Here is a 24,409-nt window from a genome sequence, read left to right as displayed (position 1 = left end):
CATTTTAATAGGTTAATACTCTGAAATGCTCAACATGGAAACAGGGAGGAGAAGAAGATTTTATATCAAAGGATAATGTTCATAATCCAAAATGCTGAAATATGATAAGAGTATAATTGTGCTACTTGCATATTGACTTCTGAGAGAAACATCTGAAAAACAGTTCAACCTGTTAATGAAGATGGTCAGTACCCAAGGAAAAAGTTCTGACAATCTGTAAAAGGGGGTGCTACATGTTTTCTTCCAGAAAGATCTGACAGGAGGATGACGAACAGCATGCAACAGAATGCTGCTCGTCAGAGTGATAGGCGAGCTTTAAACAGGGTACACTGTGTGCCTGTTCACTGCACTTGTGCACAGAAATAGCCTAAGTCTGGTTATGGTTTTCATTCAATTTAGTTTTCATTGATTGAGTCTCACTTTGCCCACTTTTAATTTAAAATAATCTGAATTTGGAATGAAGGTGTGTAATAGGGCAAATTCAGCTAGATGTTCACAGGGGAAACAACTTGACTTCTGACACGAGGAGAGGCAAGAGCTTGAGCATGTGGTCACACATAAGGGCACAGAGGAGACTGTACCCTGTGAAAAGATTTCTCTAAGGAAGCGCTAATAGCTTGGGAAAAGTTTTAAAGGCAGCATTGGAGCGCTGGGCTCTTTAAATTGCCTCCAGAGCCCCCAATTGCAAGCGCTCTGCAGCTCTAGCAGCACTGAAAGGCTGACTGGGAGCCCCTTCTGCCTGAGGCCCCGCCCCTTCTGTGGGGCCTGGATCCAGCTCCCCTTCAGGGCCTAGCAAAGACTCTTGTCAGCCCTGTAGACTGTGACTGCTTACCCCTGCCCAGATCAAATCCTGCTCACCCTCTCCATGTAAGTATCCTCATTTACTTCAGAAAGTTCCGCATGAATAAAAACTTCAGAATTTTGTTCCAATCATACGTAATACTGAGGATAAGCATTGTGCCCTCTTGCTTCTTTTTAGTGTAAAAATTGATTGAAATGGATTGAAAATGCTTGCATACACATGATGCAACCTATCACTGCATACAGACTCCACGTTTGTGTGAACTTTGGAGTTCTCTTGCAAAGTGAACTATGTTTGCTTTGAACTGGTTTAGGCTTTTGTTCATGTGCACACAATTGCTGTGTACCACTTTTTGTACAATCCCCCACCTTCCCTCAAAAGACAGTGGCCTCAACCCATTAGAGAATAAGCAGGAGGATGCCAGAGAAGAGCTGTCCCCTGAGAGTCAAGATCTTTTAGGGACCTGATGGCAGCTGCTGGACTGTCTTGCCCTGCTACTATGGACACATTCCTGTCCTGAATAGACTGAGATCATGTCCCAGCTAGAATCCCAGGTCAGAACTGAAGAGTCCAATCCTATGGAGAAAACTTGTTGGCATGCAAGTACCTATCTTTGAAATGTATTATTGTTGGCAGGTGTGAGCTAACAGGCCTCACCTCCCCCCTACCCTGCTCTCCTTTGTGCTGCTTCCAGCATGCTGCAGTCCTACTCCTGCTTCCTTTCCCCTCCCCACTCCCAGTATTCAAATAGTGAAAGCATTCTTTTGTGCAAATTTCAGCAGTTTGTTGAGATAGTGCTCACAGGAAAAGAAATGTGGCTCGTCCGCATAGTTTACATGAGGTATGAGTGTACTTTGTGCTAAGGCACAAACGATGCTCCTGCCCATGCTCTGTGACAGGGCAGGACCCCCTTGGGAACATTACCTGATGTGCTGAGCCCCCACTGAGCCTGTTTTCCCTGCCAGCTTGGATTGCCAATACCCTGTCTTGGTGAGTTAGTCTTGCTAACATACTGCAATGCAGACACTAGGCTGGCTGAGAGATGCAGGCTGTATGAGAGGATCTGGGCGGTTGAGAGGGGGGAAAGAATGTAGCTGTCCCAGGCACAAGAGAGCATGGAAAAAAACAGGGATGCAGAGGCAGTCCATGAATGCAATCCTGAGACATAATTCTCTCCTGCAAATCATGATTCAGCTAGGCCACCAGCCCTGCAATCCCATAATTTGGGTTCCAGCTATCTCCTTCAGCCCTGGAACAATAGTGGTTACTGGGAGCAGCAGCAGTTCCTAACGTCTGCACCCTGCATCCCGGCAGCAGTGATCCAGATGCTCCCATTCATCTCTCAAATTTCACCTCTAGGCACTGAGAACATTTACATAATCTCCTAAGCATTACCCAGCTTCGTGATTTAGTTAGACAGCACCTAATCAATGGCAGATCTGCATCAGAATGGCCCCCAGCAGTTGATCTACCTGGGCTGCATTGGTAGGGCTACAGCTTGGTAACATTCGGAGTGGCCAGCTTCCAGATGGCAGTGACATAGGTATGAGCACCCCATGTAGGTACGTTGTTGCTGAAGCTCCAGGGTCAGTTCTGCACGGATCTCAATGTCATTGCAGCCTGTGAACCTGTAAACCTATAATACTTTACCTTGTCACTATTCTAGCAGTAATGCAAGAGTCTACAGGGATTCTATCCTGTAAGAAGTTGGCATAAGCAGTAGTGTTATAAGTATAAGTAAGAGTATCTATCTATCTATCTATCTATCTATCTATCTATCTATCTATCTATCTATCCCTTCCATTTATAAATTTTAGAAGTTGTGAAAGGATTTGTGGCGGAATCTTCAGTCGGGTCAGGACACACATAACGGCCAGATTGGGGTGATAATATGTGAGTCAGTATTTCGTCAGCTCAAAAAGGGTCCAAAATGTAATGATCCAGCCAAATTGACAACCTCATCAAAGAAACAGAAGGCATTGGTACCTGACCACAAGTTCCCATTTTTCCCACTTCTGGGAATGTGTACAAGAGGGCATCAAGTGAACTTTTCATGCCTATTCAAAAGGATGTCCCAATTTAATCATCCAATCAAATACATGTAGCCACAAAGATCTCAGGGTGCAGAAATCTGTTTTTTGGCCTTGAGAGGTTGGCTAAAGATGACACAAAAAGGCCTATGAGACTCTGACAGTGGTTGTGCAGCAGGATTTTGCTTCCTCACTAGGGACTTTCTGTTTGAGGTTTATCTACCTCAAACACTTTCTTTTACTTATTCTTTCCAAGTTTCCTCTATCATACTTCACCGGGATCCTCGTTCCACCAGCGGCCATGGACTGGTCCTCGAATGCCCAGGTTCTCCAGAAGGGTGTATGTCAGTATGGTATTATACTTGGTAACTGTATACTTAGATCATTACAGTTGTATACTCAGGCTTATTTATGCTACTTTTCGGGATGATCGAATCCATTTGTGTAAGGTGACCAGACATCCTGCTTTTGAGGAGGACAGTCCTCCTTTTGAGGGGCTTGTCCTCTCCAATAATTCTGTCCTCCTTTTGTCCTACTTTGCCAAAAAAAATCCCGTGTTCCTTTTTTTTGCTCAACCAAAAATATTTTTGGGAGACTCTCTGGTAACCCTAATATACAAATATGTCTTTTTTGTCAACTTAGTGTCCTCCTCGCTCATTTTCAAATTCTGGTCACCTTAATTTGTGCGATCCTTGCCCTATGTTTTATATTGTTTGCAATCTTAATACCAATTATAATAAAAATTGTTCTATTTTGGTACCACCCTCAGTGTAAGTGTGACAGCTGTGACTCCCAAGGTCTGCCTCCAGAGACAGAGCTCCATAGCTCTCAACCTCTGTGACCAGGGTAGAGGACAAAGATAGAACTATCTAGTCAGATTAGGCGAACCAAATCTTTACCCAGACCTTATTCTTAACCCCGGGTAACACCATCTTGAAGTTTTCTCACCACTGTAGGTTGTCCCTGGTCTGCAGAATGATCCTCTCTCGCTAATCCACGCTGGTTCCCCAGACCCAGGAATGGTGCTGAATGCTGAGTAGAAGACCCAGGAATATCAATCAGATTCTTGTTCCAACAGCTCGGTATTGTCTAGTTCTTCCTCCTCTTGCTACTGTTGCCCTGTCATCCTGCTGCCATAGGAGCTGCTGCTGTATATAGAACATTGTCCTGCTCCTTTATCATCTGCTCAGTGGTGTGAGGAGTGAATTCCGACGCAGAATTTATCTGGCTCTGAGAGCTGGCATACAGCTCAAGTAGAATGAGCATACTTGCACTCCTCACCATAGTGGTGCAAGGTGTTACTGGGTCCATGCTGGAAGACAGTAATCTGGAAATAGCAGGAGGTTGCCTGGAAAAGAAGTATGGGGTGAAGACAGTGAAAATATTTTTTTTTTAAATGGAATCTGCCCTGTGGCCCGTAATTCACAAGAAAAACAATGCCAGGATGCATGCTGCTCAGCAGTGAAGCAAAAACCCAAGAGTGCTATGCCCCTGATTTACAGCAAACTATGACTAGGTGTTCATACAGTATAAATTAAAAACAAAAGAGGCTGCAAAGAAGGAGGAAATGCTCTGACATTACAGACTGCTAGGCTTGAGCAGGCTCTAGCAGAATCCTGGGCATTAGGACTGAGAGTCTAGCCAGACAGGGGCTGAAAATAGCCTACCACAGCAGGAAAGGCTTTAGGCTGGAAGGCCTGGCTGGAGGAAGAGAAACCTTTCTCAGCTTTGCATAGCCTGGAAAATTTTATTTTGAATGTTTGTTAATTGAATAAAGAACAGACAACATGGATAAAAGCATTTGAGTTTCTTGAACTGTTCAAAAGAAGAAACTGAGGCAAGGTGTTTATAGCATGATGCCCACAGGACACGAGGGGACAAATTCAACATGCCCAATCTTGTTAAAGGCATTAACTGAGAGTACTTTTAGGAGGAAGCTGCTGCTAAAGTGCAAAGTACTAGAACATGCACAAGTTTCTTTTACAAGAGGATTTCTGTGGATTCGGGACATCCCTTCTTTCAGTATTCCCCTATGAAAAATGTATCACAGGGAGAGACATGGTCTTCCTTGATGCTTACATGAAGAAGGAATCCAGTTTTGAGAAATTCTGTTTTCACTAATTTTACTAATTCCTCTTACAATTAACTGTTAGGCATCTCCCCCCATAGGCTACTTTGAAAACCTCAGCCTCACGTTTTGCCAAATCATGGACATATATGATTTGACAGTGTTGTCTTCAAGTCGTCATTGTCAAGTCCAAGTCGAGTCTCAAGTCAATACAGTTCAAATGTCAAGTCGAATCTCGAGTCCCTAAAGTCACTCTCGAGTCAAGTCCCAAGTCGAGTCTCAAGTCTTAATTTTAAAAATGTCAAGTCACTTTTGTACAAGCCATCAATATCGGCACTTTCAGACAATTTTTTCACCAAGTTGATTTAACAAAATTAGCAAGTTTCAAGTCGAGTCTCAAGTCACAAACAATTAACCTAAGTCAAGTCTGAAGTCGAGTCACTAGGCAACTTAAGTTGGACTCAAATTCAAGTCCTGGAACTCGAGTCAACAACTCTGTGATTTGATACTTTGGCTCCTGCAAGCAGTCTTTGGCCTCAGTCCATATGAACACTAACCAAGTTGCTAAGAAATGGAGACTAAACTAGGGTTACCATATATAAAAAACACATTAATACAACGTGAGTTGGTAGATACTGATACAGATTCACTCCCTCTCAGGAGTGTCCTCTTTTTTGAAAGTTCAAATATGGTAGCCCTAAAGGAGATGGTTTATTGGAAAGGGGGGGAAGGGAGCTGTCTGTCTTCTCCCCCTGCCTGCTTCAGTTTTAGAAATATGAGCTATTTTAAATTAGATATGCTCTCTGGTAGCAACTAGATACAGAAATTAAACCCCCTCGTAAATCCCAACTGCCCATGGAAAGTACCTTCAGCTAATAAGTCATTCCAAAATGTAAATTAAAAACCAATAACCACTGTGACATTTTAGAGGACAATTAGCATATAAGGCTGCTCATGAGTGGCTTCTACTGAAGCAAGAATTGCTCATAAACCTCAAAGGACTCGCTGTCTGCAATATGGAAAAAATATTTGTAGCTTATTGTGCCAGCCATAACTGGCAGCCAAAATTAAATGTTTGTACTGGAGTGGAATAAACTATCTGCAGCTAACAGGAATTGGTATTTTGCACAAGAGGAGTGACTCTACTGCAAGCATGCTAAATGAGAGCTAACACTATCTTTGTTGCCCCTCTGCAAGTTTAGCAAATAATCCTCCCTGTAGCCTTTCAAACATCATGGCTACGTATAAACAACATCCCTTTTTCAGAAAAGGGATGTAAATTAGACTTATCGCAATTGCTAATGAAGGGGGGATTTAAATCTCCCGTGCTTCATTAGCATAAAAATGGCTGCCGCTTTTTTTTCGGCACGGAGCTTTGCGGGAGAATAGCGCCAGTCTAGACACTCATCTTTCAGAAAATAAAGCCTTTTCCGAAAGATCCTGTGACGGGGCAGAACCGCCCCGCCACTCGCAAGCAGTAGCTGGGACCGCGGGAGAGAGGGGCGCAGACGCCGCAGCGCCGGAGGACGCGAGGAACGGGGACGGGGAGGCCGTGGCGCGTCATCACGGCGCGCCCGGGAGCGTGGCGGGTGACGTCACGGGCGCGACAACGGAGGAAGGAGGGGGGAACCCGGAAGTGCAGGGGAGCAGAAAAGGACTGGGACGAGAGTGGCAAAGGGGGAAGCAAGGAGGAGGAGAGGCGAGCCACGGGCAGAGGAGCGCCGAGAGGAGCGGCCCCGGACGGGAAGGCGGAGAGCGGAGCAACCCGGTAAGCGGGGCAGCGGCCGGCGGAGTGGAGTAGGACCCAGGGCGGGTCGTGTATCCCGGGAGCAGGTGCGTTTGGGGTGCTAGCCCCCCTGCTACCACCGAGAGGTACGCTCTCGGTGTTAGGGCCCTGGGTCGGGGTCCGGAGTGGGGGCGGGCCCGGACCCCCCACTCCGCCGAGGAGGCCCGAAAGTAAGCGGTGCATTGTGCACGACTGGATGATTATTAGACCGGGGGGGGGGGGGGGGCGGCGGACTGTGCTGCACCCCGTGACAGATCCCTTATCCCTCTTGAAATAAGGGATCTTTCAGAAAAAGCTTTATTTTCCGAAAGATCAGCGTCTAGACTGGTGCTTTTCTCCGGCAAAGCTCCGTGCTGAAAAAAAGCGGCAGCCATTTTTATGCTAATGAAGCACAGGAGATTTAAATCCCTGCTTCATTAGCAATTGCGATACGTCTAATTTACATCCCTTTTCCGAAAAAGGGATGTAGTCTAGATGTAGCCAAAAGTAAGAAGGGCTAGAACAGACAAAATACAACTGCAACATTCTAAATATACCTCACTTTTATCTAGTGCAATTGAGAAAGTGTGCTTGTTGATGTGACACAGTATCCAACAGCATGTTTGGTTCTAAGGAGACTATTTTGTGAATCTGATTCACAGATACAGAAAACTTCAATGAAGGATGATGTTAGAATTGTTGCAATCTTTTCTATTGCTTTCTCCAGCTTCAGCAAAGTTATCTCTGTCTTGCCCGAGGCAGCTAGTCCTGATCCTCTGGGGAAAGATGTTGGCATGGAAATTGTTGGGGATCATTTCTATAATGCCCCAATAAGACAGAGCCACTGAGATGGATACTTGCCCATAAACATCCTCTGCACACTTCCATAGGAGTTAAATCCCTTCAAGGCATTCAGTCTAAGGATAGCATCTTTGTAAGCAACATCTTGTCATCAGCTGCATCAAAGGCAACTTGAAAATCTAGATAGGTCATTATGTGTGTGTGTTACTTCATACCTTCAGCTGGTGGCACTGAGGATGTGTCTAGACTACAGGGTTTTGTTGACAAAAGTGGGCTTTTGTCGACAAAACTATACCTGCATCTACACTACCGCCGCATTCTGTCGACCGTGAGTTGACAGAATGCGGCAGTTTTGTCGACGGCGATAAACCTCATTCTACGATGAATAACGCTTTTTTTCTATAGTACTCTGTTGAAAAAAGGCGCTATTGCATGCAAACTGTGCTTTTCGAAAGAGAGCGTCTAGACTCTTTCGAAAAAGCAGCTTGCTTTGTCAGCAGTACTGATTGTAGTATTGTCGACAAAGCCTCTGTCAAAAAAGGCGTACAGTCTAGACCAGGCATGTCCAAAGTCCGGCCCGCGGGCCAAATGCGGCCCGCGGTCGGATTTAATACGGCCCCCCGCTTCTCCTGGCTCCCCGGTGCTTTTTTTAACTGGCGTGCTCAGCGCGCCGCTTCGGGCCGCCGCTGCGGTCCCAAACCCTGCCCCTGCACTCCGCTTTGGGGCTGAGAGTGCGGGGACAGCCCCCGCTTCCTCCCCCTCTCCTGGCTCCCCGGCGCTCCTCTGACTGGCGCCGCTTCCGGCCGCGCCGCCGCCGTCCATGGCGGCCGCTGCGGTCCTAAAGTCCTCCATGTAGGGCACATCCGCAGCCCCGCTCCCTCGCTTGGCTACGGGTTCGCCCTGCCCCCGGGCCGCCGTGAGGCCAGCGTGCCCTGCGCTCTCCGCCCGCCTCTGACCCTGCAAGCCCTCTACCTTGGGGCTGAGAGTGCAGGGACGGACTCCGCAGCTGCTGAGATCAGGGACGGACTCCGCAGCTGCTCAAGCTCAGTATCTGTGATTGGCCCTGTGCACTGTCAGCTTCCTGGCGGGCTCAGGCACGTGGAGCTGCGAACATTAGAGACTTCGCCACAAACGGGCTCAGGCACGTGGAGCTCATCATTAGAGACTTCGCCACAAACAGCCACAAAGGCAAGAGAATTCTTGTTGGGCAGTGTATTAGTGCAGTGTATTACTTGGGCAGTGTATTAAACCTCTGGCACTGCGCTCACATGATCCCTTCCCCTTCTGGTCAATTTAAAAAAATGGCGACTGTAAATAAGAGAAGGAAAGTTGACAGTGAGGGCCGCCGCTTCCAGGACAGGTGGAAAGTGGAATATTTCTTCACTGAAATAGAGAATCACTGTGTTTGTCTGATATGCCAAGAGACTGTGGCTGTTTATAAGGAATTTAATGTCAAGAGACACTACCAGTCGAGACATAGCACGTACGACAAGCTTACAGGGCACGACCGCAGTGAAAAGTTGAAGCAACTTGAAGCTGTTTTAATGTCACAACAGAAATTTTTCATAAGAGCCCGTGAGTCAAATGAAAATGCCACAAGGGTGAGCTATGAGGTGGCAACGTTAATTGCTAAAAATTGCAAATCTTTTGCTGAGGGTGACTTTATCAAAGAATGCGTTATGAAAATGGTTGAGAATATCTGTCCCGAGAAGAAGCAAGAGTTTGCCAACATTTGCCTGGCTCGTAACACTGTAGCACGGAGAATTGAAGAGATTTCATCAGATATTAAGAGACAGTTGACATCCAAAGGAGGGGATTTTGACTTCTTTTCAATAGCCTGTGATGAAAGCACGGATCTATCTGACACAGCTCAGTTGCTGATTTTTATGAGAGGGGTGGACGATGAAATGAATGTGACTGAAGAGCTACTTGACCTCCAGAGCCTTACAGACCAAACAAGAGGAAAAGATTTATTTGTTTCTGTTAGTTCGCCATAGATGACATGAAACTGCCTTGGAACAAAGTTACTGGGATTATTACTGATGGGGCACCTGCAATGGTTGGTGAACGAAGTGGATTATCAACCCTAATCTGTAACAAGGTGATCGAAGAAGGAGGCAAAGCTATTAAACTCCATTGTATCATTCATCAACAAGTTCTCTGTGCTAAACATCTCAAATATGATCATGTTATGAAACCGGTGCTAAAGACAATTAATTTTATTCGCTCTAAAGCCCTGTGCCACTGCCAGTTTAAACAGTTTCTACTGGACATCCAGGCTGAATACGAAGATGTTTTATATCACAACGATGTAAGATGGCTCAGTCGGGGGTCTGCACTGCAGCGTTTCTACTCTCTCAGAAAGGAAATCGTAGAATTCTTGGAAACAAAGGGACAACCAATGCGAGAACTATCTGATCCTATTTGGCTGGCTGATTTGGGGTTTCTAGTTGACATAACAAAGCATCTGAATGTACTGAACACGAGTCTTCAGGGGAAAGATGCAGCGGTGAACCAGCTTTATTCACACCTCAAAGCCTTTGGGACAAAGCTGCAACTTTTCATAAGGCAGTTGTCACAAACACAGCCCAATACCATACATTTTTCAGCGTTGCAGGAAATAATGAACAGTTTTCCACAGGACAATATCAGTGCGCAAACGAGCAGGTATGCAGCAGACATTGCATCTCTGGCTGGGGAGTTTAAACGGCGCTTTCAGGACTTCGCAGCTATTGAAAAGGAGATCAGCCTTTTCTCCTCTCCATTCTCTGTTGACCCCGAGGATGCTCCAGATCAGCTGCAGCTCGAGCTCATTGAGCTGCATTGTGACAGCGAGTTACGCAGTCGTCACCAACAGCTCTCTCTTGTGAACTTTTACCGCCAACTGGATAAGAGCCGGTTTCAAGAGATTCGAACATTGGCTAAGAAAATGCTGAGCTTGTTTGGCTCAACATATATGTGTGAGAAGACATTCTCTGCTATGAACTTTAACAAGAACCGCGTGAGGACAAGACTAAGTGACTCTCACCTGCGTGACATTTTGCGCATCAAAACCACTGCCTTTGAACCAGACCTAGCCTATGTACTGCAGTCCAGATCTCAGTTTCACCCTTCACATTAGTGTAGGCAAGTTTTTTTTTCAATTGAGATGAATACATTGTAAAATCTCAGTTAATGTCAGTTGGTCTAAATCAGTTATAAATATATTTGGACACAACATGTATAGTTGGTGTTATGTCGTTTGCCGTTTGCAATAAACTTTGCATAAAATAGTTAATTTGCATTTAATTTTAATGGTTCAAAGAATGTCAGGCAAAATGGTCGGCCCTCACGCATGTTCACTTCATCAAATCTGGCCCTCTTTGAAAAAAGTTTGGACATCCCTGGTCTAGACGTACCCTGACTTATGCCAACTCTTGTCAGGCTCACTGACTTCATCCACAGCCAGGAACAGCCAATCATCAAACAGTGCTAAAATATCAGTCTCTGTCTCACAGCCAAGTCAGGGAATATAAAGTCAGCAAATACTGCCTTGTCTGCTCTGCAACCACCACCTCAATAAATCTTTGCAAAAGACAGGACAAAACTGTCAGTTGACTGAGTCACTATCTTCCCTGCAGGCTTTAAACAGCCCTGTGGGAAATGCATCTACTTCACAGAGAGTGGCCTGAAGTCCCCCACCCACCTCCAAAATCCTAGCAAGTAACATCAGTAGAAACTCATTCAAAGACTGAGTGACTCTCTGGACACAGCAAGCTTCAGTCTGATGTTTGCCCACAAAGTAACTTCAATATTCTTCATTGCAAGAAAAAAGTAAATTCTGTAACCAACAGAAGCCTCCAGGATGAATCAAGTTCTCTATTACTTGGAATAATACTGCTGTTATGACTTATAATATGCATTAGAAGAGGCAAAGAAACCTTTCATTGATTCCTACACAACCAGGGCATAAGACAGCATTCTCTTTTTTATGTCATAATCCGTTAGCCATTAGCTAAGAGTACACTTCATCAGTGCCTTCTAAAACCATCTCCTTGGGCAGTCTGTTATAAGATGTCTAAGTGTGATGGGCTAAGAATGCCTCAGTCTCAAATCACAGGAGGGAATGATCAGCCCATAATAAGCTTGTCATCATTACCTCTCCAATCTGTTTTCTAAACAGTAGCTCCTGAGTATGGCCTACTATATGGGTGAAGTCATCAGCTACCTATAAGAACTCTGGCTAGAGCAGCCAAGAACTCGACCCAGAAGAATCATCTTCAAAGGGAGACACTTATGTCACTAGGCAGTTTCAGTGTTAGCACCTGCAGCATCATCTCAGTGAAGAACCAGAAAAACTCAACAAGAACTTTCTTGGTGCCCTGGGTTATTTTCAACTAGGTGCCATCCTGAGATTTGTGAATAAGCAGTCAGTCCAAATTTGGAATGGGTATCAAACCCAAAGCTATTCTTCCTCCTCATTTCTCTCTTGAGACTACACCAAGTATGTTTTCAGGCCCAGCTGGAACTACACTGGCCCTGCAGACTAATGTCTCAAGGTTCTTATCCCTGGTCAAACCACTGATGGATGGATACTTTTACTTATCACTGGTCTTGTATTAAACAGCATGAACAAACACCCAAGCTCAGTATGAACCAACATCTAGTTCCTGGGCACACTCCCATTTAACATCAGGATTTGATCCATTATCATCATTGTTATTATTTTAATGTATTATTTAATATATTAAAAAGCTAGAGAGTGTGAGAGAGAGAGAGAGAGAGTGAGGCTTTTTGTCCCTGAGAATTACTCCCAGGATGTAAATTTCTCAAGCCCACAAAAAGCTTACCATATAATTTTTTTAAAAAATAAGTTCTGTTAAAGAAAAGGCAAAAATAATAGAAATATTGTAGTGCAGAGGATCTTTTACAATTGTGCATATAAAACTGTTGTATCCCTGTTAGTGCTAGAGAGAAAGGAGCTGTGTTGGTTTATTATTTCAATGATTCTTAAGAATGCCAATATGACCTTTTGGAGCTTATTGGTCCAGTGATCTGTGAATTAAGGAATTGCTAAAATAGGTCTTAACATAATAGGTTGGGACAGAGACATGACAATTTACAACAAGAAACCATGGATTAAAGATTCCAAAGTAAGCCTTGACTCGTTGGGACATTGCTATGTATTGTATGAATCATTTTCATTCTAAAGATTCTCCAGTATCATTGAAAGACTAGTATGAACAACAACGAATACTATGTGAGTGTCTCTAAAATGACTGATTATTTTTCCAAAAGGAATGTATACTACACTAACACTAGAAGCAAAATATTCCTGTCCGAAGTAGGGCTTACCTAAAGCATTTTCTATACTGATTCTGTACATAGAACAATGCAGAATATATAAAGTAAATCTGCACTTTGGATAAGAGAGTCATAGTGTGGCCCAAAGAGGATAATTGTGTCTTAAAAATAAAACTAATGTAAGTTCAACTTGTCTAAGCCTTGTAACATATGACATGCAAAACCACATATGTTATTTTGTTTCCTGAAGTCCCTGGGCATAATTGTGTAAACTCATAAGTGAGCTGCACTCATCAGCTTGTTCCTAGAGCTGGTCATTGATTTCCTGTCAAAATAATTATCACTGGAAAATTTACTTTCTGCAAAAAGGGACATGGCAATTTTGCTGAAATCTTTCAGTTTTCCATTAGGAAATATAATATTTCATTTTGGGAAGCTTTATCCCAAATTGAATTATTTTAGAAAAAAACAACAACTGGTCTGGTAGCACTTTATAGACTAACAAAACATGTAGATGGTATCATGAGCTTTCGTGGGCTCAGCCGACCGGAGTTATTTCAGTTTGTTTATTAAAATGTTTTTATTAAATTTCAAGTGAGATTGACATTAAATTGTATTTGCCTAAATCTACACAATGCCTCATGGGAGTTGTAGTTCACCTGCTGTATACCCCATGTGAGGCAGGTTCTATGTCCAGACAACATCTCTCATTATGTACCATAGTCTCTTATGTTACCAAATTGTGTGGTGCATTGTGGGAGTCACAGGACTTGTCAGACATGCATCTGACGAAGTGGATCTTTGCCCAGGAAAGCTTATGCTCCAATAAATCTGTTCGTCTATAAGGTGCCACAGGACTTCACATCATAGAGGATATAGTCCAGCCAGGGAGCTCAGCCCATAGAAAAGAATGAGGGTATGAAGCACCTCAACTACTACTCCTGAGAGTCACCATAGCACTTAAGCAGAGACAGTTTAATGTCCTACTCACTCAACACATTTTTTTTATTAAGGAATATCAAAATATTTTGTTCTGTCATTTCTTTGAATAGAAATTTTTCAGAACTTTTTGTTTTTCAAAAAAATTAATATTTTGATTTTTGTCAAGAATATGTGTCAAAATATCAGAATGTCCTATGAAATGGAAATTTTGATTTTTTTTCTCAGCTCTGTTTGTTCCCTGATTTTTGTTACAGAATTTTTTTTTTCTTTGTGTGTAAGAAGTTTCAACCTTCAATGGAGAAGGCTTTTTGTTCAATACATACTGGATGCAGAGTCACCTTGGGTCAGGTTACATAACTTTATTTCACTCTCATAAAATGCCATCAAGCTTCATATTTCATCCATCACAATGTATTAAGCCAATCACTACAGAGAACTAGACATCATATTTGTGATAGCCTCACATGTCTAAAGACTAGCACTTTGGGAAAGAGTTAAGCTTCAAGACTAGAAAGCAAGCATTGCAGCCACATATCTAAACCACAAGATCTTTCATAAGGATTAAACCTGGTCTATAAAATAATTTTAACCTGAATCATGCACTGTATAGCAATTCATATGCACAAAGGGGATGTAAATGAATTCCAAAAATCTTAAAACGAATCTCAGATGAAATCTCCACATTTCATCTGACTGTGCATTGAAACCATAAATTGGCCTACGCTCATTTGCTTAGCTTTAAAAGCCTGCCAGTGAACCTGGTCTGAGGCCATAACTATCTACGGTATTGATATCACCATGTTATCTGAATGTCTCAGTCTTTATATACTTACGCTTACAATGCATCTGTGAGGTAAGGACGTGCTATTTCCCCCATTTTACAGATGGGGAGCTGAGCCACAGACAGACTTTAACTTGCCTCTATAACATGCTGAACTTTAATGTTTATACAGAAATCAGTGAAACCATCATCTGTATCAAAGACCTGATTGAGGTGGCGATTCCAAGTAAATTCTTTCTGACAAAGAACCCTCCCATCCAAGTAAGTACTTTCATGTGTTAAACTTTCTTTAAAAAAATACTGTGTTCATGTACAATATAAATTTTTGGCATGCAATGTAGTGTCTCCTAATCTGAGTGACTATTATTCATCCTGTAGTTCACACCATTGTGATACTATGCAAGCTCCTGGATTTGGACAGACAACAAATGATGGGCCAAATTCTATCATCATGGCTACTATTGAAGATGTATGCAGCATATGAGACTCTTAAACTATATAATCTAGCAGTGACCAAGTGGAAACACAGAGGAAACAATAAGTCCTTTTTAACGTAATTCCTCCTAGTACTTTTCCATTTAGCTTTTCCATTTGGTTTCAACAGTTTGCAATCCAGGGATCTTACTGCTGATTCACTGTTGACTTTGGTGGGGGCATGCCCTACTATCAAATGTGACAAAAAGAAACAAAGAGAGCTTGAAATGAACACCTGGCCCTATTGTGTGTCTATCAGGATTTTAAACCTCTGCTTTGCATGCAGCTTATGCACAGGGATATGTCATGTAGGTATTCCCTTAAGCTTTAACATAAACCAGCAAGTACTTAACAGTCTGTCCTGTATCCCAAGACATTTCCCTAAGATTCAGGTTATCATTTTAAAGAGTATCTTTCATCATTATTCAGGCAGAATGCTTGCATTTTCCAGCAACCCTGTCGAGCAAATTTTCTGGCAGTTAAGATATTCTCATTTTTTTCTGCATAATTTGCTGAGTCCTTAGGAGAAGTGTGTTCATGTTTGTTGCTTTGTATTGCTTGTTGATGGATTAGTCTACTAACTTAATGACTGAAGTAGTGAGGCACAGAGGTGTGAAAATAAGATATGTATGATAATGTCTTGCTGTACTCTTTGCCCCCATTTTGCTGGAGAAGTGTGAGACTTACTCCCCTGCCTTCAGTTGGCAACACATAAATTGGCGTGAAGTCAGGCGTTCTAACATTACATTAGAAAGCACAGAAGCAGTAACAAAAAAAGAAGCCAAGTTTATATTGGAGTCATCTAAATCAAACGTGCAGGGTTTTGTTATGCTTGCCCTGGTCAGAGGTAGAAAATTAGAGAGGAGAAACACAAGAAACTGGTCTGCCACAGCTTACCAGTACAACATTGTGGGAAACAGCCACAATGCTACTGCCTCATTTCCTGCAGTGCTGAATGCCCCAGAGAGGTTGTGGTTATGATCCTGTGTCCTCAAAACAATGTTGGATCATGGCCCTATGCCAGAAGAGCAATGCTGAGGGAACACTTGCCCCATCGTTAGTAAAGATACAATAACTGCTGCTGCTCCACTCTCTCCCCCAGCACTCCTAACTCCTGAATGCTGAAAGTCTTGTGTTACACTGGGATTCACATCTATACTTTGGTCCATAGTATTTTAGATAGATTTTGATGTCACCTACGTTGGTGTGAGAACAGAATCAGGCTCTTTAGAAAAAATGAATTTTTGGCTCTCTCTCTTTCTCTCTCCTTTTTTTATACAGTACTGCGTGTAGTTAAGTTTGACAGTCTGCTCTTTGTTTTACTATTTGATGATGACATGTTATGCCTTAAGACCCAGAATGTTATACAGATTAGGTAGTGATGATCTAAACATGAAATAAACTGGTGCTAAAAGTATAATAAACTATACAAAAAATTATCATTTCATTCCAGATCTCTGATTTATGTCTCAATGACCCAGAATACCATGGCACCAAAACAGGAAGCTTCTACATATTCAGCATTAAAACCAGTTTCACAGACTGTGGGACTAGAATGGTAATATGCACAAGATGCTGTTGTGAAGTAGTTGTATTACTTCCTTTGAATACCATTTGTTTCTCTGAGGAGTCCTGTGGCACCTTATAGACTAACAGAAGTGTTGGAGCATAAGCTTTCATGGGCAAAGACCCACTTCGTCAGATGCATTCAGGATGCATCTGACGAAGTGGGTCTTTGCCCACGAAAGCTTATGCTCCAACACTTCTGTTAGTCTATAAGGTGCCACAGGCCTCCTCGACACTTTTGCAGATTCAGACTAACACGGCTACCCCTCTGATATTTGTTTCTCTGTGTGCTACAGCTGTGGTAGATTACAACTGCAGAATAACTCAAATGTTTATCTCCAAATCAAACAATACAGTATTTTCTCTATATTCCATTGCTGCTACTCAGTCTTAGTTTCTTGTTATTCTCTCAGACGTTCGGCAAGACAGATGCTTCCATAAAGAGTTCCTAGAACATTGTAGCACTAACACAAATCATACATGTAGTGTGAATTATTAGTAGCAGTAATGTAGTCTCACTCACAAAAATATGACTAACACTTACTGTATTAAAGTATAAATTCACTGTCAGACGACTGTCACTGAGCAAAAAGCTCACACTGCCAGAGGTGCATTTGAGCAGCTGCAAAGATCTGCTGTACATATGCAGTTTATGCTGGAATGCCCCAGCTATAATAGAAAGACAAATTCTGCCATTAATTACAATTAACAGGCTATTAAAAAGCAACAGGTAAAAGGGTTCATTAAATTATAAAGGGGGGAGGTGAACGATTTAAGCTAGCTTCTGGGCAAAGTCAGCTTTTTAAGTATATAGTTGAACTTTAAGAGAAAAAAGTGCACGTGACATTTCTGAGATTCAAATCATAGATGCTTCTCAGTGTTCCCTCTAAGTGGCGCAGCAGCACAGCTTCACAGGTGATCAGGCCCAGCCAAAGAGCATGCAGAGCCCAAGGCTGCATGCTGAGCTTCATGGCCGCATGGCTCCCGGCCTGGTGGGCGGGGCTGGGAGCTGGGCAGCATGGGGCCCTGAATGTGGGGGGCCCAAGGAGCCTGCCTTGCTCTCCTTGCCCAAAGGCCTGGCCTGCAGGTGATTAATCAGCCCTGCCCAGTCAGTCAGCTCTGTGCATGGAGCCCTGAGTCTCTGACTGGGTGTGGCTGATTGATCTGTGAAGCTGCACAGTTTAGAGAGAACACTGCTTATTACTTACATAAATTTCCTCAAATACCTTTGACTCCAGTTCCCAATATATTATGTCTGATGATTTCTAGCACCTAATCAAATCCAAAGGCAGCATCTCTGATCAGATTAAAAGTGCTGCACTGAAAGTCCAATGTCCTGTGTTTTTAAAATATAGAACCTGATCCTTCTCTCCTTTACCCCAGTTACGTCTAGTTTAATCCGGTGATTGCAGCAGAGTACTCCCAATATATACTGGCATGAGAGCATCATCAAGCCCATCATATTTTTCTAATGTCCTCATCAAATGATTCATTACCATAATAATGTATGCATATGTAAACTAGACACATCCCTTTCTAATCAGTCTCCTCTTACACAGTATCACATGCCCATGGAAATAACTGGGATGTCACACACGGTGAGATAGAATGATTCAGAAGGATGACACGGTTGATTAAAAAGGAAAAAACATAAACTGGAGTAATCAGCAACATAAGAAAAAAATACAGCTAAAACACAAGACAGAGTTTAGGTAAAATATTGTGTGCCATGTTTTGTTCTCAGATATCTGGAGGACGGGAGGGTTGCAGTTCCCACTGACTTCAGTAGGAGTTGTAGACATTTAGCCCTGAATTTATAAAAACTTTACTGTAAGTGGCTCCCAGTTTTTAAAAAGTTATGTGGGAGAAAAGACATTGGACAAGATCATTGCAAGGTGTGAGCTAGTTACAAGAATGAAAGGGACAAATTCTGCCTTTGATTTCTTGACTGTCTCTGCCTCTCAAGTCCCTGGAAGTTACACATAAATAACCAAGATGCAATATTAACTTTAAAAAGATTGGAACATTCAAAGGTGAAGAACGAGAAAAGCAATAAGGTGTAGCACAAGATTTTTGTAGTTTGTGTTTGTGTTATAGCTTTTCTTGAATTTGACACCACCTCTCAGAGTCACAATACTTGAATGTTAAATGAACGCACAAACAAGTACACTACTACAGCTGCTATGGGAAAAATTAGATTCCATCACCTGTCGAGTATGGAATTGTTTAGTGAAAAGAGGTGTCCCTAAATAACTGGTGTCTCTGAACAGGACTTTATTACCTCCTAACTTGCAAAGCAAAAACCAACAACTGGCCAAAAACATTTATATTGTTTTGTTTTGTTACAAAATCAAACCTATGTGTACCACAAAAGGCACACTCGTTGTTATAGCTCTATTCACATGGCTGGCCTCACCTCTACGCTCATTCATTTGCATCTGGGAGCACATGCTTGCAATCATGGTTTGATTCAGGCAAATGCATTACAATGTCTTCACACACCCCTAGAGCTCCACCTCCATGAACATTCTTTATCATTTGTCTATACACAACTTGCCATGGCTCCATTTGCACATTTACAAGTCTATTACTGGATCTCCTTGTATGATGACTGTTCTCTCTCCAAGTCCTGCATATATGTTACCATACACCTACTACCATATTTGAATACAGAGGCAGGACCATACCTTTAGATCAGTGGTTTTCAAACTATGGGTTGCAACCCAATACTGGGTCGTGGAATGTCAGGCACTGGGTCTCATTGCTACAGGGTGATTAGGTGACCAGTGGGGGTACTAAGGCAGACAACCTACCTGTCCTGGAACCGCACATTGTACTGTGCTCCCCAAGCAGACGGCAACAAGCCCAACTTCTGGGGAGAGGGGGAGAGTGCACAAGGCTCCACACACTGCCCCTGCCCTGAGCACTAGCTCCACATTCGCATTGCCTGGTAACCTGCTGCTGGCTGCTTCTGGGGCACAGCATGGTCTGCATTGCCAGGAGAGGCAGGAAGTCTGCCTTAGTACCCCTGCTGTACCGCTGACTTTCCCAACCCCAACCCCACCCCCAAAGCCATAGCCCCCTCCTAGACCTCAAAGCTCTTATCTTCAGCCCCACCCCGGAGCGCATACACTAGTGATATTATGTTGGGTCACGAGCATCAACAATTTTCTTCAACTGGGTCATGAGAAAAAAAGTTTGAAAACCCACTGCTTTAGATTGTAAGGTCTTCTGGGCAGGAGCTGTCAAGTGCTGTTTATAGAACAATGGAGTCCTGTTTTCAGTCTGTCTCATAAGAAACCTTATTAACTAGTAATAATAATTAATTTTAATAGAGTTCCAAAATGTACAGTGACACATGTATCCTTAAATGTTCAGCATATTATGCAAATTAGGCTCTTTCAACAGAAATAGCAACAACTCTTTGTATTATCTTTCAGGCTTCTGATGGTGCACACTTTATTTTCAGCAACACTATACAAAGCAACTTCTCTGATATAATTACAAGGTCCTTTATCAATATCACATTTGCCTGCCGATATCCCATTACTTACATGGTACCAACAGCCTAATGGAGATAATAAAATCAGTGTTGACATCAGGTAACTCCTCTTGTTTTTGTTTTCTAGCTTGTGCTACTAAATGGCCCTGCATCAAAAGCCCCGTTGAGAACAAAGGCAAATTAGTATACTGGTATTGTCTAGCATCACATAGCTCGTTTCATCCAGAAGAACCGGAGCCAAACTTTTGTAGGCTGCATAATATACAGTAATATTGGCTGGGGCACATTAATGGGGAAGGATGCTCTTGTGGCTAGGACACTGACCTAGGACTCAGTGATTTCAGTTCAATCCCTGGCCCTGTAATGGAATTCCTGGTGTTTACGGCAAATTGCTTAACCTCTCTGTGCCTCAGCTGCCCATCTGTTAAACTAAAATACGGGGCTAATAATACGTCCTTTGTCTTGTCTGTTTTACACAGTAAGCGCTTCAGAGCAGGGGCTATCTTCCTTTATGTACATACAATGGGACCTCTGGGTACTACAGAAATTTAAATAATTAGTAAATGAATTGGGATTCTGGTGATCTAGGCTTCACCGACTTGAATCATTGCCTCAATATGCTGTTGGCATCCTGGTGCACAGCTGATTGCTGCTGGTCACCCATCTGCTCCCAGCACAGAACTTAGAGAAGAGGGAATGAATTCAGGGGCCACAAGGCACAGTGTCAGCCAAGACACGGGACGAATCAGCAACAGATGGGAGGCATGACTGAGTCAACTGGCATGCATGAACACACACCCAGCTGTCGGGGAACCCCAGAGCGTAAATGGATCTGAGCCTACATTCATCAATTCACCCCTAAATACAGAGATGGAATCTGGCTAGGACACTGGGAATAACAGCCCTGTTCTTTTGAAAAATAACCAAGTATTAGACCCCAATTCAACAAAGCACTTAAACATATACCTATAGCCATTTTTTAGCTTATGCTCAAGTCCCACTGATTTCAGTTGGATCTGAGCTTATAGTGATTGCTTTGCAGCATTAAGGCTCAACAGTTAATATCTCAGTTTTGTGTGCTTTCTGAAAGTTAGGAGAATCAGCAGCACAGGCCCCCAGCACCACCATGGGTAAAAGAATGATTTTTATTAATGTTCTCCTTGAACCTAGGTTTGGGTTTTTGTTTTTTGGAGGTTTTTTTTTAGTTATTATAAAGTAATTAGTTCTGTTTCCTGAAACAAGGGGACCTTTAAAAGCAAACGGGAAAAGGCCAGAAACACTAGCATGAAAAAATAGCAGAATCCCTGTAAAGGACACTAAGGGTATGTCTAGACTACATGGCTCCGTTAACGGAGCCACATAGATGAGGCAGGACGACAAAGGGAAATGAAGCGGTGATTTAAATAATCGCCGCTTCATTTAAATCAAAATGGCCACCACGCTGTACCGATCAGCTGTTTGTTGGCAAAGTGCAGCAATCTAGACAGGGATCTGCTGACTTCAGAACCCTTTAGCTTTAAATCACCTCTATGCTAACCCAATCCTAAAGACAATGATAGGGGTTCATCTACACAGCATCCTAAACTCGAAATAAGATATTCAATTTGCCATATTTCAAAATAACGCGCTATTTTGAGAAATCCTTTAGCCCTCATGGAACGAGGGTTACAGGGATGCTGAAACAGTGTGTCTGCTATTTCCAGACCTATCTCAAAATAGTGGGTGCATTCAAAAGATGCAAGGTAACTATTTTGGGATACTTCCGATATCCCGATACAGCCCCGCTGTGTGGACATACCTTAGGATGGGCCAGAGTCTGTCATAAACTAAAGGGTTGTGTCTACACTGGCATGAATTTCCGGAACTGCTTAAAACGGAAAACTATCCCGTTTTCAGTTTTTCCGGAAAAGGAGCGTCTACAATGGCCGGCTGCTTTTCCGGAAAAGCCCTTTTTCCGGAAAAGCGTCTGTGGCCAATGTAGACACGCTTTTCCGGAAAAGAGCCCCGATCACCATTTTTGTGATCGGGGCTTTTTTCCGGAAAAGACTATTTGGCTGTCTACACTGGCCCTTTTCCGGTACAGTGTTCCAGAATAAGGACTTATGCCTGAGCGGGAGCAGAATAGTTTTTCCGGAATAGCGGCTGATTTTGTACAGTAGAGCGTCGTTGCTTTTCCGGAAATTCAAGGGCCAGTGTAGACAGCTCGCAGCTTATTCCGGAAAAGCGGCTGATTTTCCGGAATAAGTGGCCCAGCGTAGACACAGCCAAGAAGATTAGAAGTTGATCTAACTTCTATCTGGCTACCAATGGCCCCAAGAATCATTTGGACAGTTAGATAATTGAGGTCCACCTCCTTTCCTCCAGATACACCCCTCTGCAACTGAGAAGGAGGACAGTGGCATAGGAACCAGCATAGCAACTCAGTCCATCTGAGGATTCCCCTGGCTAGGGGAACTCCTTAGTGAGGGTATGTCTACACTGCATTCCTCTTTCAAGAAAGAAATGCAAATGCAGACGAGCGAAATTGCAAATGAAGCGCAGATTTGAATTTCCAGTGCTTCATTTGCATAATTACGTCCGAGTGCTATTTCGAAATACCCTATTTCAAAAAAAGAAATGCTGTCTAGATGCGGTTATTTTGAAATAAAACCCTTCTTTTGAAATTACCCTTACTCCTTATAAAATGAGGTTTAAGGGTAATTTTGAAAGAACGGTTTTCTTTCGAAATAACCGCGTCTAGACATAGTTTCTTTTTTTGAAATAGGGTATTTCAAAATAGCACCCAGATGCAATTATGCAAATGAAGCATGGGAAATTCAAATCTGTGCTTCATTTGCAATTTCGTTTGTCTGCATTTGTATTCCTCTCTTGAAAAAGGAATCAAGTACAGGCAGTCCCCGGGTTACGTACAAGATAGGGACTGTAGGTTTGTTCTTAAGTTGAATCTGTATGTAAGTTGGAACTGGCGTCCAGATTCAGCCGCTGCTGAAACTGATCAGTTTCAACAGCAGCTGAATCTGGACACCAGTTCCGACTTACATACAGATTCAACTTAAGAACCCCACACGTCCCAAGTCAGCTGCTGCTGAAACTGATCAGCAGCTGATTCCAGGAAGCCCGGGGCAGAGCAACTCTGCCCGGGGCAGAGCAACTCTGCCTCGGGCTTCCTGTAGTCAGCTGCTGGTCAGTTTCAGCAGCGGCTGACTTGGGGACGCCTGGGGCAGAGCAGCTCGGGTGCTGCTGGGTTGGTCCAGTATCGCCAAGGAGCGGTGCTGCGGGACCAACCGGCAGCACCCCACCTGCTCTACCACAGGCCCCGGGCTTTGCTCCACGTCTCCCTGGTCTGCTGGGGGGGGGGGCACTAGCTGCGTCCCCCCCCAGCAGACCAGGGAGACGCTGAGCAAAGCTGGATCAGCTGGAAGCGCCGCGGGTCCGGCCCCGGGTCCTCCGCGGCCCCGGGTCCTCTGCGGCTTTGCTCAGCGTCTCCCTGGTCTGCAGACCAGGGAGACGCTGAGCAAAGCTGCGGAGGACCCGGGACCGGACCCGTGGCGCTTCCAGATCAGCTGGAAGCGCCGCGGGTCTGGCCCCAGGTCCTCCGCGGCTTTGCTCAGCATCTCCCTGGTCTGCTGGCTCCCCCAGCAGACCAGGGAGATGGGGAGCAGCTTTTCTCGCCCCAGAGGAGGCGGGCAGCGGGACCAGGTGTCCCGCCGCTTCAGTCCTCCGGGGCGAGAAAATCACCGTTCGTAACTGCGGATCCGACATAAGTCGGATCCGCGTAACTCGGGGACTGCCTGTATAGACATACCCTCAGTCAATTTCACTGGCTATATAACTCTTTTGCATCACTGGAAGTAGACTGTACGGCAGTATGGAAATTCCATTTTGTAAAAAAAATCTTGGGCATTTGTCTTCATTCTGATTAGGAAAGAAATCCATAAGCTTTTCAAAATTTGCACTGAAATAAAATTCTGAAAAAAAAATCATTTGGTCTTGGCCATTATTTTATTTGCCATTCTACAGGTTGAACCTCTCTCGTCTGGCACCCTTAGGAGCTGACTGGTGCTGAACCAGAGAATTTGCCAAAGCATCAGAGGTCAATATTGTCTAGCAGCCTTACCAACACTTCCACTGCTTACCAGGCTCTTAGAAGACATTTACAGGTAAATTAGAGTTAAATAACAGCACAGAACACTGAGAGTCAGGACTGGTGACTGTAAATAATCTTTATGGAACTGCAGGAAGCTTCACTACACTCATGATAAGTGGACTTCTGGCTAAAATCATGCCAGACCATGGATATTGCTGGACGAGAGAGTGCTGTACTAGAGAGGTTCAACCTTTAATACAAAATGAAATGAAAAGTTATTTCCAAGTGGAAAATTCAGATATTTCATT

At 43.5% G+C, this 24,409-nt stretch overlaps 1 long non-coding RNA gene across 1 annotated transcript; it reads left to right on the top strand.

Annotated features, from left to right (window-relative positions):
- The first annotated feature begins 1,229 nt into the window (after positions 1 to 1,229).
- On the top strand, positions 1,230 to 20,292 carry LOC112545606 (uncharacterized). Its single transcript, XR_003089135.3, has 4 exons — positions 1,230 to 1,356; positions 14,645 to 14,733; positions 16,400 to 16,504; positions 19,953 to 20,292. It is a non-coding gene; the product is annotated as an uncharacterized LOC112545606 (long non-coding RNA).
- Positions 20,293 to 24,409: the final 4,117 nt, after the last annotated feature.

The sequence above is a fragment of the Pelodiscus sinensis genome, chromosome 3 (assembly GCF_052426305.1).
Source record: "Pelodiscus sinensis isolate ZL-2025 chromosome 3, ASM5242630v1, whole genome shotgun sequence".
NCBI lineage: Eukaryota > Metazoa > Chordata > Testudines > Trionychidae > Pelodiscus > Pelodiscus sinensis.
The sequence above is the reverse complement of the archived record's forward strand: the minus strand, read 5'-3'. Positions and strand labels throughout refer to the sequence as shown.